The sequence below is a fragment of the Triticum urartu genome, chromosome 4, assembly GCF_003073215.2.
Source record: "Triticum urartu cultivar G1812 chromosome 4, Tu2.1, whole genome shotgun sequence".
In the NCBI taxonomy this organism is placed as follows: Eukaryota; Viridiplantae; Streptophyta; class Magnoliopsida; order Poales; family Poaceae; genus Triticum; species Triticum urartu.
Genome location: NC_053025.1, coordinates 389,772,896 through 389,787,422, shown reverse-complemented (window position 1 = coordinate 389,787,422; position 14,527 = coordinate 389,772,896).

The following is a 14,527-nucleotide window of genomic DNA, read 5'->3' as shown; positions in this document are numbered from 1 at the left end:
ATCTTTGCTTGCTAGTTGCTCGCTCTATTGCTATGCCTATGCTACGATACCTACCACTTGTTTATCATGCTTCACATATTGCCATGTCAAACCTCTAACCCACCTTGTCCTAGCAAACCGTTGTTTGACTATGTTACCGCTTTGCTCAGCCCCTCTTATAGCGTTGCTAGTTGCAGGTGAAGATTGGAGTTTGTTCCTTGTGGGACTATGGCTATTGTTGGGATATCACAATATCTCTCATTTTAATTAATGCATCTATATACTTGGTAAAGGGTGGAAGGCTCGGCCTTAAGCCTGGTGTTTTGTTCCACTCTTGCCGCCCTAGTTTCCGTCATACCGGTGTTATGTTCCTTGATTTTGTGTTCCTTACGCGGTTGGGTTATAATGGGAACCCCTTGATAGTTCGCCTTGAATAAAACTCCTCCAGCAAGGCCCAACCTTGGTTTTACCATTTGCACTAACAACCTAGCCCTTTTCCCTTGGGTTTTCGGAGCCCGAGGGTCATCTTTATTTAACCCCCGAGCCAGTGCTCCTCTGAGTGTTGGTCTGAAACGAGTAGACTACGGGGTCACCTCGGGGCAACTTGAGGTTTGGTTTTACTCATAGGATGTCTCATCTGGGTGTGCCCTGAGAACGAGATATGTGCATCTCCTAACGGGATTTGTCGGCACATTCGGGTGGCTTTGCTGGACTTGTTTTACCATTGTCAAGATGTCTTGTAACCGGGATTCCAAGAATGATCAGGCCGTCCTGGGAGAAGGAATATCCTTCGTTGACCGTGAGATCTTGTGATGGGCTACGTTGGGACACCCTTGCAGGGATTTGAACTTTCGAAAGCCATGCCCGCGATTATGGGTAGATGGGAATTTGTTAATGTCCTGTTGTAGAGAACTTGAAACTTAACTTAATTAAAATGCATCAAACGTGTGTGTAGCCATGATGGTCTCTTCTCGGCGGAGTCCAAGAAGTGAACACGGTGTTGGAGTTATGCTTGAACGTAAGTAGCCTAGGATCACTTCTTGATCATAGATTCTCGAGCGTGCTTTGCCTTCTCTTCTCGCTCTCATTTGCATAAGTTAGCCACCATATATGCTAGTGCTTGCTGCGGCTCCACCTCATACCTTTTCCCTACCTATAAGCTTAAATAGTCCTGATCGCGAGGGTGTGATATTGCTGTGTCCCCGTGACTCACAGATACTTCCAAAACAAGTTTGCAGGTGCCGATGATACTGTGCAGGTGCCGCAACCAAGCTCAAGGAGGAGCTCGTTGAAGATCATGTTCGTTACGTTGTTCCGTTTCCAGTTGATCAGTAGTGGAGCCCAGTTGGGGCGATCGGGGATCTGTAGCATTAGGGGTGATCTTCTTTTATTTTGGTTCCATAGTCGGACCTTGATTGTATCTGGTTGATGTAATTCTATATTCATGTATTGTGTGAAGTGGCGATTGTAAGCCAACTCTGTACCTCTTCCTTATTCAGTACATAGGATGTGTAAAGATTACCCCTCTTGCGACATGCCTACTATGCGGTTATGCCTCTAAGTCGTGCTCCGACACGTGGGAGATATAGTCGCATCGTGGGTGCTACAAGTTGGTATCAGAGCCATCGCCGACTTAGGAGCCCCCTGCTTGATCGGATCGTTGGCGTTGTTGAGTCTAGAAATTTTTTTTCGAGTCTTTTAGGAATATATATATCGGAGAGTAGGATTCTTTTTACTCCTCAGTCCCGTCGTCGCTCTAGTGAGGCATCCTGACGTAGAGTTTTGACTCTTCTCTTCTCAAATTCACTAAAAAAATTAGGATCACGCGGGTATCTTGGAATCGTTCTGATGGTTTTGTGACGAGAACATTGTTCTTGGTGCCTCCTGACATTTAGGGGTTGTGGCAGTGTCCCGGGGAGTTGAGCTCCAAGGTGTTGTCGTCACAATTTTATCGTTGCAGTTCTGGAATACCTTAGTTTCGCCGACATCGAAAATCTCTTTTATGTAGTTGTTGGTGAGATAACCTCGACGCCACCCAATACTGGGGCGGGAGTTCGGGAGTATTGCCATAACTCGTATAACGGATGCTTTTCGAAGGTTGAGGTAAATAATTTCCGAAGGTTTCTTGGTTATGTGTTGAAGGATGGATACAGCTGGATGTAGGTATTGTTAGTTTGGGTGAGATATTATGCTTTCCCTGTATCCCCAACACCTGATTGCATAACCAGAAAGTTTCAGGAGTTTATAAGTGGGAATTCAAGTAGCTCTTAGGATATCTTTCCGACAGGTGTATGATATGAAATTGGGGTTCGACGTCTAGTGGTCCGCCTATCCACGTTTGGTTTTACAGTGGTCTCGTTGTGTCTTAAAGAGTCCTTGGCTATGCTGACTCGGGGACGCTTCGTATGTCATGTGCACTGCCTTGTACATGATGGTGTTGTATGATCGAGCCCGTGTGGGCCCCACCACGAAAACTTCGGACGAAATCTCTATCATATGTTTGTTCCGGCTTATGCTGCAAGCCAATCCTTTGTTTTGTTTTCATTGTGGTATTCGAGTTGCTTTGAAGTCAAGTGTTGATTCCATACCTTTCCTAAACGGTGTTCTCATACTCCAATGTGAATACCAATCCTTCATGATAATCGAGATTGTCATGTCAATCCTTTTCAACCGGCGTGTTTTCTCTTCAAGTGGATCCGCAAGATCACCTCTCAGTTTTTTCCCAACGTTGTTGTTTCATTCGTCCCAAATTGTCATTATTTTCCCCCCCCCCCCCCCTTTTTTCCTCAAGGACTCGGATTTCTTTGTCAAGTATCCATCTTATGGATGTGAAGTTTCTTCGTTCTTTCCATCAATGTTTTTATCCGGTGATTCTCAGGAAGATTCTAACGGAGCTTCAAGATCACCATTCTTCGTTCTCTTTCCTTCTACGGTGGATCCAATTCAACCTTCGTTGATTATATCCTTTTCCTCGTTTCAAATACCTTCTCATGCCGGTGCTCCTCATATTCATTCATTTCTCGCTATTCAATTGTTCCGGAGTGTTTAAGATATCTCGAAGATTCGTGTTTCCACTCTGCATTCGTTCAAACTCTTTCGAGATTGTTATCTCATTCAAGCAACTTAATTCTAACGGCGCAATCTCTCTTTTAAATCGTTCAACGGTGTTTCTTTTGAGTGGGCCCATAACCCACAGGTCTTTTTCCAGGATCTTACCTGACTCTTCAAATTCTTTCTGGAGTTATTCTCAAAACTTTCATAGTTTGACGTAAGAATGAGTTATCATCAGTCAAATGCCTTTCTCCAAGATCTGTCAAATTCTTATCACCGTTGGTTCAACCTTTAAATTCATCATCCGGAGTATCTCAAAAATTCTTGGTGGTGCTTCTCATCATCGTTCTCAACATTTGAAGACCGAAGAAGAGTTTTTCCTCCATGTCTTGCTCCATTCTCTTCAAGATTCGTCATTCTAGCTTGTTGCCATCCTCTCATAATTGTTTTCGATTGTGAGAATTATTTTCACCCATCTGGAGTATTTCAGGAGTCTTTTCAGTTTGATTCTCCTAAGTCCATCATCTCAAAATTATTCATTCTCAGTTTCAGCTCTCTTTCTCCAAATCTTACCGGTGCATGATTCAAGAATTCTCTAACCAGTTCATGATTTATTTGTTCATTTGTATCTAAATCCCCTCAAGTATCTTCATTTGTTCTCTAATTCTTCCCGGTGCTTCTTTATCTTTTCTTCAATCGTTTTCAATTCTTATGGTGGTTCTTCGAAGATTCTTCTCCCTTCGTTTATCATATCAATGCATTCATGCTTTTCAAATCGTACCGGTGGTTCATTGAAGACCTTCTCAAGTTTACAGTATATCTATCTTAATCTTTTCTATGAGAATAAGTTGTATGCCAAATCCATTGCTTTTCATCAATTTAATTGGTGAAGCATACGCATAATGTAATTCTTATTCTTGTTTCATCCATATGTTAATCCTTTCTTCCGGAGTTTGTTCACGATGATTAAATTCTTGGTTTCAAGTGCTCATCTTTCTTTCCCAGAGTTCCAAGCTCTCGCAATTATATCACAACAAAGCTCCATTTAATCATTTCTAGGCTTCTCCCGGAGTCCTTTTCAACTTTCTTTTCGTTTGATCATTCTTTTGTTACCGGAGTTCTTCATGGAGGCTCTACATGTTGGTTCATCAGGGATTTAATTCCTTCTCGAAGTGTTCGTCGAGATTCTTTTCAGAGGAGCTCAAGCATTCTTCGTCTTGCATTCCGAAGTACAGTTCTTCCTATCTTATCTTTTGAGGTGGTGTTATGTCATTGTTGATAATTTCCCTTCGTGTTTCATGATTCACAAGTTTTCAAGAGTGATATATCTCAAATCCATCATTTTCAAGTCATTCAGGACATCTTTTCAATCCATCAATCTCTTCATTAGAGTTATCTTGGGTTATATTTCACCTAAAGCTTTCCCTAAGGATTGTTGCTATTTATGGTGCTCATAAATGACCCAAGTTCTTCATTTATCGTACCGGTGATATAAGTTTTTCATCTCCTCGTCGATGTAAAGCAAGCAATTGTTTTCCGTTTGTGGCGGTATTTCACCTCAAATTTTAAGATGTCTTCCATAAGCCCACATCAAGCTTATCCTTTTGTTGCTAGTTTTCCAATAACTCCGTTCAATACTTCTTTCTAAGGATGCTTCTCAAATTCTATTGTGGTAGAAGATGTCACTTTCTTCTCAACTCTTTCCTTTCCAACGATCCAACTTCTATTCTTTTGTTCCAGAGGCATTGTGATGTTGCTCAATTCAACCCATCTTCTTGTTTTGTGAGGATCATGTTCTATTCATGCTTATCCATTTAACCGGAGTGTTGTGCCCTCTGCTCAAGTTCTTTTCTACTTATCTAGTCTTGCATCTCTTTTCAACCGGAGTGCTGCCCAAATTTGTTCTTCCTTGTTCCTCTTTTCTAACGGAGTGTTTTCAACTTCGTTCATCTCTGTTGTATTGTTTTTTCAAAATGGCTTAACCTCTCAAGGTTCTTTGGTTTCACTCGTTTGTCAAAGAAGCAACTTAGTTTTACCTCTTATCTTCCTCTTCCTTTTCCCTCCGGTGCCATTCTAGATCTCGGGACGAGATCCTCTCGTAGTGGTGGAGTGTTGTGACACCCCGAGACCGTTGCGCCAGGTGTCTTCCAGTTATTCGCTGTTGTTGCCATGTCATTCTCTTGCGTGTTGCATCCTGTCATGTCATCATGTGCTTTGCATCATCATGTTTTCAAAACTTGCATCCGTCCGGTTTCCCCCAGTTCTCTCCGTGGTCCGTTTTGAGCCCAGACACACTTGCACGCGCCCGCGGCATGTCCGACATAGTATTTTATAAGTGGCCGAAAAATGTTCTCGGAATGGGTTGAAAGTTCGCATGCGGTGTTGTTATGTTGCCAGTAGGCCGCCTGCCAAGTTTCATCGCATTCGGAGTTAGTTAGACACCCCAACGGATAACTATAGCGGCATTATAGCCGGTCTAACGTCGGACGTTTTCGGTCTCCGGAAACTGTTGCCGGGTCTCTCTCTCACTTCTCTCCCGCAGCCCTCGGCCTTCTACACAGTCACAATCATCCCACCTAGGCCTACCTATCCCCCCCTCTCGATCGGATCCATCGATCGCGACCAGAGGCTCCGAAACCCATCCTAACCGCCCTTACCTCCGTGGCCTTTTTTCGGAACCCCTCTCCGCACAGTTCTCAGAACCCCCCTCGCACGTCCAAAAAACTTCCCTGAACCCGACCAGACACTCGTGACCACTTAGTCCGGGTCGTCACCCAACATCCCTAATTTCGTCTTCGTTTATTTGTTGGACTCGCCCACCCTAATTATCTCGAGCGTCCGATCTAAATTAGAGGGTCATTCTAGCCCCTTCCTAAATTTCATTCTCTATATAAGAAACCAACCCTAAAAAAAAGGGAGATGTCCCATCCTCCCAGCCGCCGCCACCCACCTACCTTTCTTCCTCGGGATCCCCTCTTTCCCCCCGATCCAATCCAACCGTCGCCCTCCACTGCTTCCCCTCGATCCACCCGAGCTCCCCTTGCCTCGCTCGCCTCTCGTGCCCCGAGCCTCCTCGCCAGAGTAGCAGCAGCCGGCAACCACCAGATCGCCACGCCCTGCCTTCTCTTCATTTACTCCCCCTGCTTCTCTCCCTCTCAACCTCTCTAATCTCTCTCGCCTCTCCCTTCTCTAGCAGGGAGCCAACACCAGGGAAGCCACCGCCTGGAGCTTCCCTGCCGAAGGCCTTCACCTCGTCTGCGTCGCCGGCGTCCATCCCCGCCGGTTTCCTCCGCGCCCTCGCACCCTGCCGGACCTCTATCCCTGCCTCCGTCGCACCCGCCGCGGCATGTCTCTCGCCGCGGCGCTTGTCCTCTACAACGAGCGGCAGCTGCAGTCGCTGCAACCGCCCCACGCGTTGACTGCATCGCCCCGAACCGGCCTCTTCTTCGTCGTTTCCCGCTCCTCCGCCTCACCTTCCTCCCTAGCTGCAAGCCACCGCCGCCCGGATCCTCCCCGAGCTCCACGTCCAGCGAACTGCCGCAGGTCCCCCGTCCAAGTCGGAGGAGCAGCATCGCCGCTGCCATCCCGAAACTCTTCTGTCGCTCCTCCGGTGACCCCGCGCCAAGTTCCTACCTCGCCGGAGTGGTCCTCGCCGCCGCCCTTCTCCATCCGCCTTGCCCGCTCGCCGGAGTTCGTCTGCTGCTCTGCTTTGTGTCCGCTGGCCCCTGTCGTGCGCTGCTCTGCTTCGGCCATTCGTCCCCGTTGACCCGTTCAAACGTCAGCGTGGGCATCCATCCTTGGCCGCAAGCCTCCCCGTGGCCCAGATCTGTTAGACCAGCTGCGGGCCTGCCTCCTCCTCTGAACCGGGCCGAGGCCCATGGGTGAGCAGCCCCCCAAGCGCCCCTCCTCTTGTTTATTTTTTCACCTGTTGGGCCAGCCAGCAGATTCGGCCCAGTGTAGCTTTTTTTCAGATCTGTGAATTTGTCTTTTTCCAGGGAATTGTAGTTTTGCAGATTAGCCCCTAAACTTCATGCATATAATTACTCACAAATGGTGCATCATATTAAAACAAACTTAATATGAAAGTTGTATAGAATTTTTTCTAGTTTAATAATATCCAACTTTCGTCTATGTTTAAAATGTTGTTTGCTTATATTTTTGCCTAATGACTTGTTAAAATGATTTATTCCATAACTTAATAACCGTAGCTCCAAACCTAACAAACTTTATATGTAAATGGGGTAGAATTTTGCCTAGTTTAACATGGTGACATTGCTTTGCATGTTTAACAACTCTAAAATATGGTTTAGGGCAGAACAGTACCATTTTGATTAATATGCACATGAGGTTTTTCCGGACTTGTTGCTTGTTGTTCCGGCCTCATTTAAACTTGCCTAGATAGGTAGTTTTACTTTGCTTCACCTCTTGCCATGCTAACCCACATTTAATATTGTTGAGTATATAAACGGGAGAGAACTAAATAAGTCATGTGGTGTTTTCTTCAATATGCAACTCCGTTGCATATTGAGCTCCACTTAATTTGTAGTGTTGTTTGTTGCACTTTTCCATGTCATGCTTCATTAAACTGGGCATGCATCATACTTGATTGTGCATCATGCCTTGATTATGTGATGGTTGTTTACTATGTCGTGTGCTTCTTTCTTGTGTTGCTTCTTCGGGTTGGTTCCGATAACGTCGTGTTTGTGAGGATCCATTCGACTACGTCCGTTTGTCTCCTTCGTGGACTCGTTCTTCTTCCTTGCGGGATCTTAGGCAAGATGACCATACCCTCGAAATCACTTCTATCTTTCCTTGCTAGTTGCTCACTCTATTGCTATGCCTATGCTACGATACCTACTACTTGCTTATCATGCCTCCCATATTGCCATGTCAAACCTCTAACCCACCTTGTCCTAGCAAACCGTTTTTTGACTATGTTACCACTTTGCTCAGCCCCTTTTATAGCGTTGCTAGTTGCAGGTGAAAATTGGAGTTTGTTCCTTGTTGGAACACGGCTATTGTTGGGATATCGCAATATCTCTAATTTTAATTAATGCATCTATATACTTGGTAAAGGGTGGAAGGCTCAGCCTTATGCCTGGTGTTTTGTTCCACTCTTGCCGCCCTAGTTTCCGTCATACCGGTGTTATGTTCCTTGATTTTGCATTCCTTACACGGTTGGGTTATAATGGGAACCTCTTGACAGTTCGCCTTGAATAAAACTCCTCCAGCTAGGCCCAACCTTGGTTTCACCATTTGCACTAACAACCTAGCCTTTTTCCCTTGGGTTTCCGGAGCCCGAGGGTCATCTTTATTTAACCCCCGAGCCAGTGCTCCTCTGAGTGTTGGTCTGAAACGAGTAGACTGCGGGGCCACCTTAGGGCAACTTGAGGTTTGGTTTTACTCGTAGGATGTCTCTTCCGAGTGTGCCCTGAGAACGAGATATGTGCAGCTCCTATCGGGATTTGTCGACACATTCGGGTGGCTTTGCTGGACTTGTTTTACCATTGTCGAGATGTCTTGTAACCGGGATTCCGAGTCTGATCGGGCCATCCTGGGAGAAGGAATATCCTTCGATGACTGTGAGAGCTACGTTGGGACACCCCTGCAGGGATTTGAACTTTCGAAAGCCGTGCCCGCGGTTATGGGCAGATGGGAATTTGTTAATGTCCGGTTGTAGAGAACTTGAAACTTAACTTAATTAAAATGCACCAACCGCATGTGTAGCCGTGATGGTCTCTTCCCAGCGGAGTCCGGGAAGTGAACACGGTGTTGGAGTTATGCTTGAACGTAAGTAGTCTAGGATCACTTCTTAACCATAGATTCTCGAGCGTGCTTTACCTTCTCTTCTCGCTCTCATTTTCGTAAGTTAGCCACCATATATGCTAGTGCTTCCTGCGGCTCCACCTCATACCTTTTCCCTACCTATAAGTTTAAATAGTCTTGATCACGAGGGTGTGAGATTGCTGAGTCCCCGTGACTCACAGATACTTCCAAAACTAGTTTGCAGGTGCCGATGATACCGTGCAGGTGCCGCAACCAAGCTCAAGGAGGAGCTCGTTGAAGATCGTGTTCGTTATGTTGTTCCGTTTCCAGTTGATCAGTAGTGGAGCCCAGTTGGGGCGATCGGGGATCTGTAGCATTAGGGGTGAGCTTCTTTTATTTTGGTTCCATAGTCGGACCTTGATTGTATCTGGTTGATGTAATGCTATATTCATGTATTGTGTGAAGTGGCGATTGTAAGCCAACTCTGTACCTCTTTCTTATTCAGTACGTAGGATGTGTAAAGATTAACCCTCTTGCGACATGCCTACTATGCGGTTATGCCTCTAAGTCGTGCTCCGACACGTGGGAGATATAGCCGCATCGTGGGTGTTACAATAGCACTCTCCAAATAAAAATGTCAGCAATTCTCGTGAGCGCTAAAGTGTCTGTTTTTTACAGCATGATCAACATGACTTTCCTAAAGTCTTCCCAAAGGTTCTACTTGGTACAAGCACTAATTAAAGACGTAAAACCACATCTAAACAGAGGCTAGATGAATTATTTATTACTAAACAGGAACAAAAAGCAAGGAATAAAATAAAATTGGGTTGCCTCCCAACAAGCGCTATCGTTTAACGCCCCTAGCTAGGCATGATGATTTCAATGATGCTCACATAAAGGATAAGAATTGAAACATAAAGAGAGCATCATGAAGAATATGAATAGCACATTTAAGTCTAACATGCTTCCTATGCATAGGGATTTTGTGATCAAACAACTTATGAGAACAATAATCAACTAGCATAGGAAGGTAAAACAAGCATAACTTCAAAACTTTAAGCACATAGAGAGGAAACTTGATATTATTGCAATTCCTATAAGCATATATTCCTCCCTCATAATAATTTTCAGTAGCATCATGAATGAATTCAACAATATAACTAGCACCTAAAGCATTCTTTTCATGATCTACAAGCATAGAAAATTTATTACTCTCCACACAAGCAAAATTATTCTCATGAATAATAGTGGGAGCAAACTCAACGATATAATTATCATGGGATTGAAAAGTTTCACTGTTACCATTATTCTTTAAAGCATACGTGTCATCACAATAATCATCATAGATAGGAGGCATGCTTTCATCATAATAAATTTGCTCATCAAAACTTGGGGAACAAAAAATATCATCTTCATCAAACATAGCTTCCCCAAGCTTGTGGCTTTGCATATCATTAGCATCATGGATATTCAAGGAATTCATACTAACAACATTGCAATCATGCTCATCATTCAAATATTTAGTGCCAAACATTTTATAGATTTCTTCTTCTGGCACTTGAGCACAATTTTCCTTTCCATCATACTCACGAAAGATATTAAATAGGTGAAGCATATGATACAACCTCAATTCCATTTTTTTATAGTTTTCTTTTATAAACTAAACTAGTGATAAAACAAGAAACTAAAAGACTCGATTGCAAAATCTAAAGATATACCTTCAAGCGCTAATCTCCCCGGCAATGGCACAAGAAAAGAGCTTGATGCCTACTACACAACCTTCTTCTTGTAGACGTTGTGGGGCCTCCAAGTGCAGAGGTTTGTAGGAAAGTAGCGAATTTCCCTCATGTGGATGACCTAAGGTTTATCAATCCGTAGGAGGCATAGGATGAAGATGGTCTCTCTCAAGCAACCCTGCAACCAAATAACAAAGAGTCTCTTGTGTCCCCAACACACCCAATACAATGGTAAATTGTATAGGTGCACTAGTTCGGCGAAGAGATGGTGAAACAAGTGGTATACGGATAGTAGATAAAGGTATTTGTAATCTGAAATTATAAAAACAGCAAGGTAACTAATGATAAAAGTGAGCGTAAACAGTATTGCAATGCTAGGAAACAAGGCCTAGGGTTCATACTTTCACTAGTGCAAGTCCTCTCAACAATAATAACATAATTGGATCATATAACTATCCCTCAACATGCAACAAAGAGTCACTCCAAAGTCACTAATAGCGGAGAGTGAACGAAGAGATTATGGTAGGGTACGAAACCACCTCAAAGTTATTCTTTCCAATCAATCCGGTGGGCTATTCCTATAAGTGTCACAAACAGCCCTAGAGTTCGTACTAGAATAACACCTTAAGACGCAAATCAACCAAAACCCTAATGTTACCTAGATACTCCAATGTCACCTCAACTATCCGTGGGTATGATTCAATATGCATCACACAATCTCAGATTCATCTATTCAACCAACACATAGGACCTCAAAGAGTGCCCCAAAGTATCTACCGGAGAATTACGACGAAAACATGTGCCAATCCCTATGCATAGGTTCATGGGCAGAACCCGCAAGTTGATCACCAAAACATACATCAAGTGAATCACGTGATATCCCATTGTCACCACAGATACCCACGACAAGACATACATCAAGTGTTCTCAAATCTTTAAAGACTCAATCCGATAAGATTACTTCAAAGGGGAAACTCAATTCATTACAAGAGAGAAGAGGGGGGAAGAAACATCATAGGATCCAACTATAATAGCAAAGCTCGTGATACATCAAGATCGTATCATCTCAAGAACACGAGAGAGAGAGAGAGAGAGAGATCAAACACATAGCTACTGGTACATACCCTCAGCCCCGAGGGAGAACTACTCCCTCCTCGTCATGGAGAGCACCGGGATGATGAAGATGGCCACTGGGGAAGGATTGCCCCCTCCGGCAGGGTGCTGGAACGGGTCTAGATTGGTTTTCGGTGGCTACGAAGGCTTCTGGCGGCGGAACTCCCGATCTATTGTGCTCACAGATGTTTTTAGGGTATATGGAGTTAAATAGGTGGAAGGGGCTCACGAGGGTGGAGGGCGCCCCCTGCCTCGTGACCTCCTCGCAGATCCCCTGACGTGCGCTCCAAGTCTTCTGGGCTTCTTTCCTTCCGAAAATGATTTCCGTGAAGTTTCAGGTCAATTGGACTCCGTTTGGTTTTCCTTTTCTTCAAAACCCTAAAACAGGGTAAAAACAGAAAGTGGCACTAGGCTCTGGCTTAATAGGTTAGTCCCAAAAATGATATATAAGTGTATAATAATGCCCATAGACATTCAAAATAGTAAATAATATAGCATGGAGCAATCAAAAATTATAGATACATTGGAGACGTATCACACGCCTCCCATCGACTCACACGCTTGCTCGGACGGCACCTGCCGATGAGAAGCAGGACTCGTGGCGGCACGTAAACGCCCATGGTTTCAATAGTGAAAGTGTTTGCCTTAACGTGATAGATCTTTGTTCCAAAATACCTTGGCTCTTCATTTTTGCAACTTGTCATAAGCAGCTTGTCTCAAATTGAAGAAAAAAATTACGAAGTAATATTTGTGCCATATCACGTGACCATGCTCAGTTTCAAGATTTATGGTAACTTTTGGATTTTCTGAAATTTAAGATCCAGGATTCGAAACAATATCATATCCTGCATCATGCAATAAATTTTCAAGCCATACATCTATCCTGTTGTATTTCTTAAGAAAGGATTTGGTCAATCATTTTGCTTAGTTAGACTTCAGACAAGTTATATATGTAGAGAAAAAGGATAATCCCTCCGTACCAGTGCATTGCCAGATATTTCGATTCGAAACACGGAGGCTCGACTGGTTGGGGTTGCCTAATGTGCGTACCACGCACCCCACCAGAAGGACACGAGCACGGTTTTTTTTTATTTTTTAGGATCAACACGAGCCAAGGTCTGGCTGGTACGCCGTTGGGTCCTACCATTTGAGAATACGAAAGGAACCTTTTAAATTGCCGAACGAATCTATGTGTATTACAATGCCTGTATTTTCCTTGCAAATACTAATCTCAATGTGGTAATTGATTTATGATGAGTTGTTGAATTAGAGTGAGTTTGTGATATAGTGATCTCAACGTGGATTTCACATTTCATGGTATCCCTGGTAAGTTTTTCAATGCAAATTCAAATTTAAAAGATGAACAATATGGAGGTGAGAAAACTTTGTATGTATCAAGCATATGACCACACACACACATACACACACAGAGAGACACCCACACACGAACACAACAACAATCCAATAAGTATACTGCATCTATTTTTCCAAACCATGCATGTATGACACGAATTCAAAAATACTCCTTCTGTTCCTAAATATTAGTCTTTTAGAGATTTCAACAAGCGACTACATATGGCGCAAAATGAGTGAATCTACACTCTAAAATATGTCTATATACATCCATATGTGCCAGTCCACTTGAAATATCTAAAAGACTAATATTTAGTCAAGAAGGGAGTAAAATGTAAGACATGCATGGTTCGCAATTCAATATTTAAAATGAACATGAAACTGAAACATGAATATTAAGTCTAGTACTACAGTACATGCAAACGTTGTGTTTAATTAGGCAGAGCTGTGATTGTTGGGGTCACCCCTCGACCTTAGATAAAATTGTGAAGCTCCGTTTAGGGTTGTTTAGATTATATTTGTCCCCACCCTCCCAACCACCGATTGGTTGTGCACCCCCCACCCCTCCTCCCCGGGAGAATATCATGTGCCCCCATACCTTAGATGCTATATGCCGATACGAGTTGGTTGGAGCTTGTAGATCTGAGATATAGCAGCTCACATGATGTCTTGATATTTTTACAGGAAACCTTGATGAGTTTGAGAATTGCACACAATTTGTACAAAAACTACTCAGATGCCCTTGGATGCCATATCCAATGACCTCGAAGCTCATATCACCGTAGCATCTAAGATGAAGGAGGACATCATATTCTCCTATATATAAGAATATCATGTGCTACCACACCTTAGATGCTTTGGTGATACAAGCTCTTCAAAGCCGTTGGATTTGTGACCCAACACCTCCTCGGTGGTTTGAATGGTTTTTTGCAGAAAAGCCCCCAAAGAGTTCGGCCACTGCTTACAAGCACAAAGACTTCTCAGATGCCATTGGATCTCAGATCAAACGACCTCGAAGCTCGTATCACCGTAGCATCCAAGCTGCGAGAGCACCTTATGTTTTCTCGCACGGGAGAATATGAGGTTCTCCCGCACCATAGATTCTATGGTGATACGAGTTCACAGAGATGTAACGGCCCACAGTAGGAGGTTTGAATGTTTTTGCGATATACGGCTGAGAGAGTTTGGGAATTGCACAGAAAGTACAAGTACTACGCATGTGCCATCTGATCACTGATCATACGACCTAGATGCTCATATCACCGTAGCCGGTAATTAAGCTACGGGGAGCACCTAATATGAGCAACGGGGAGCCGTTGGATCCAAGATGCAGCGGCACACAGGAGGCCTGAATGTTTTATTTGCAAAAAAACCTTTGGAGAGTTTGGAAATTGCGCATAATTACAAAGACTACTCCCAAGCCATTGGATCTCACTTCCAACGGTGTAAAAACTCGTATCACCGTAGCATGTAAGGTCCGGGGTGGATGTGATATTCTATGCCGCTGTCATTTTTGTTCGTAAACTTGC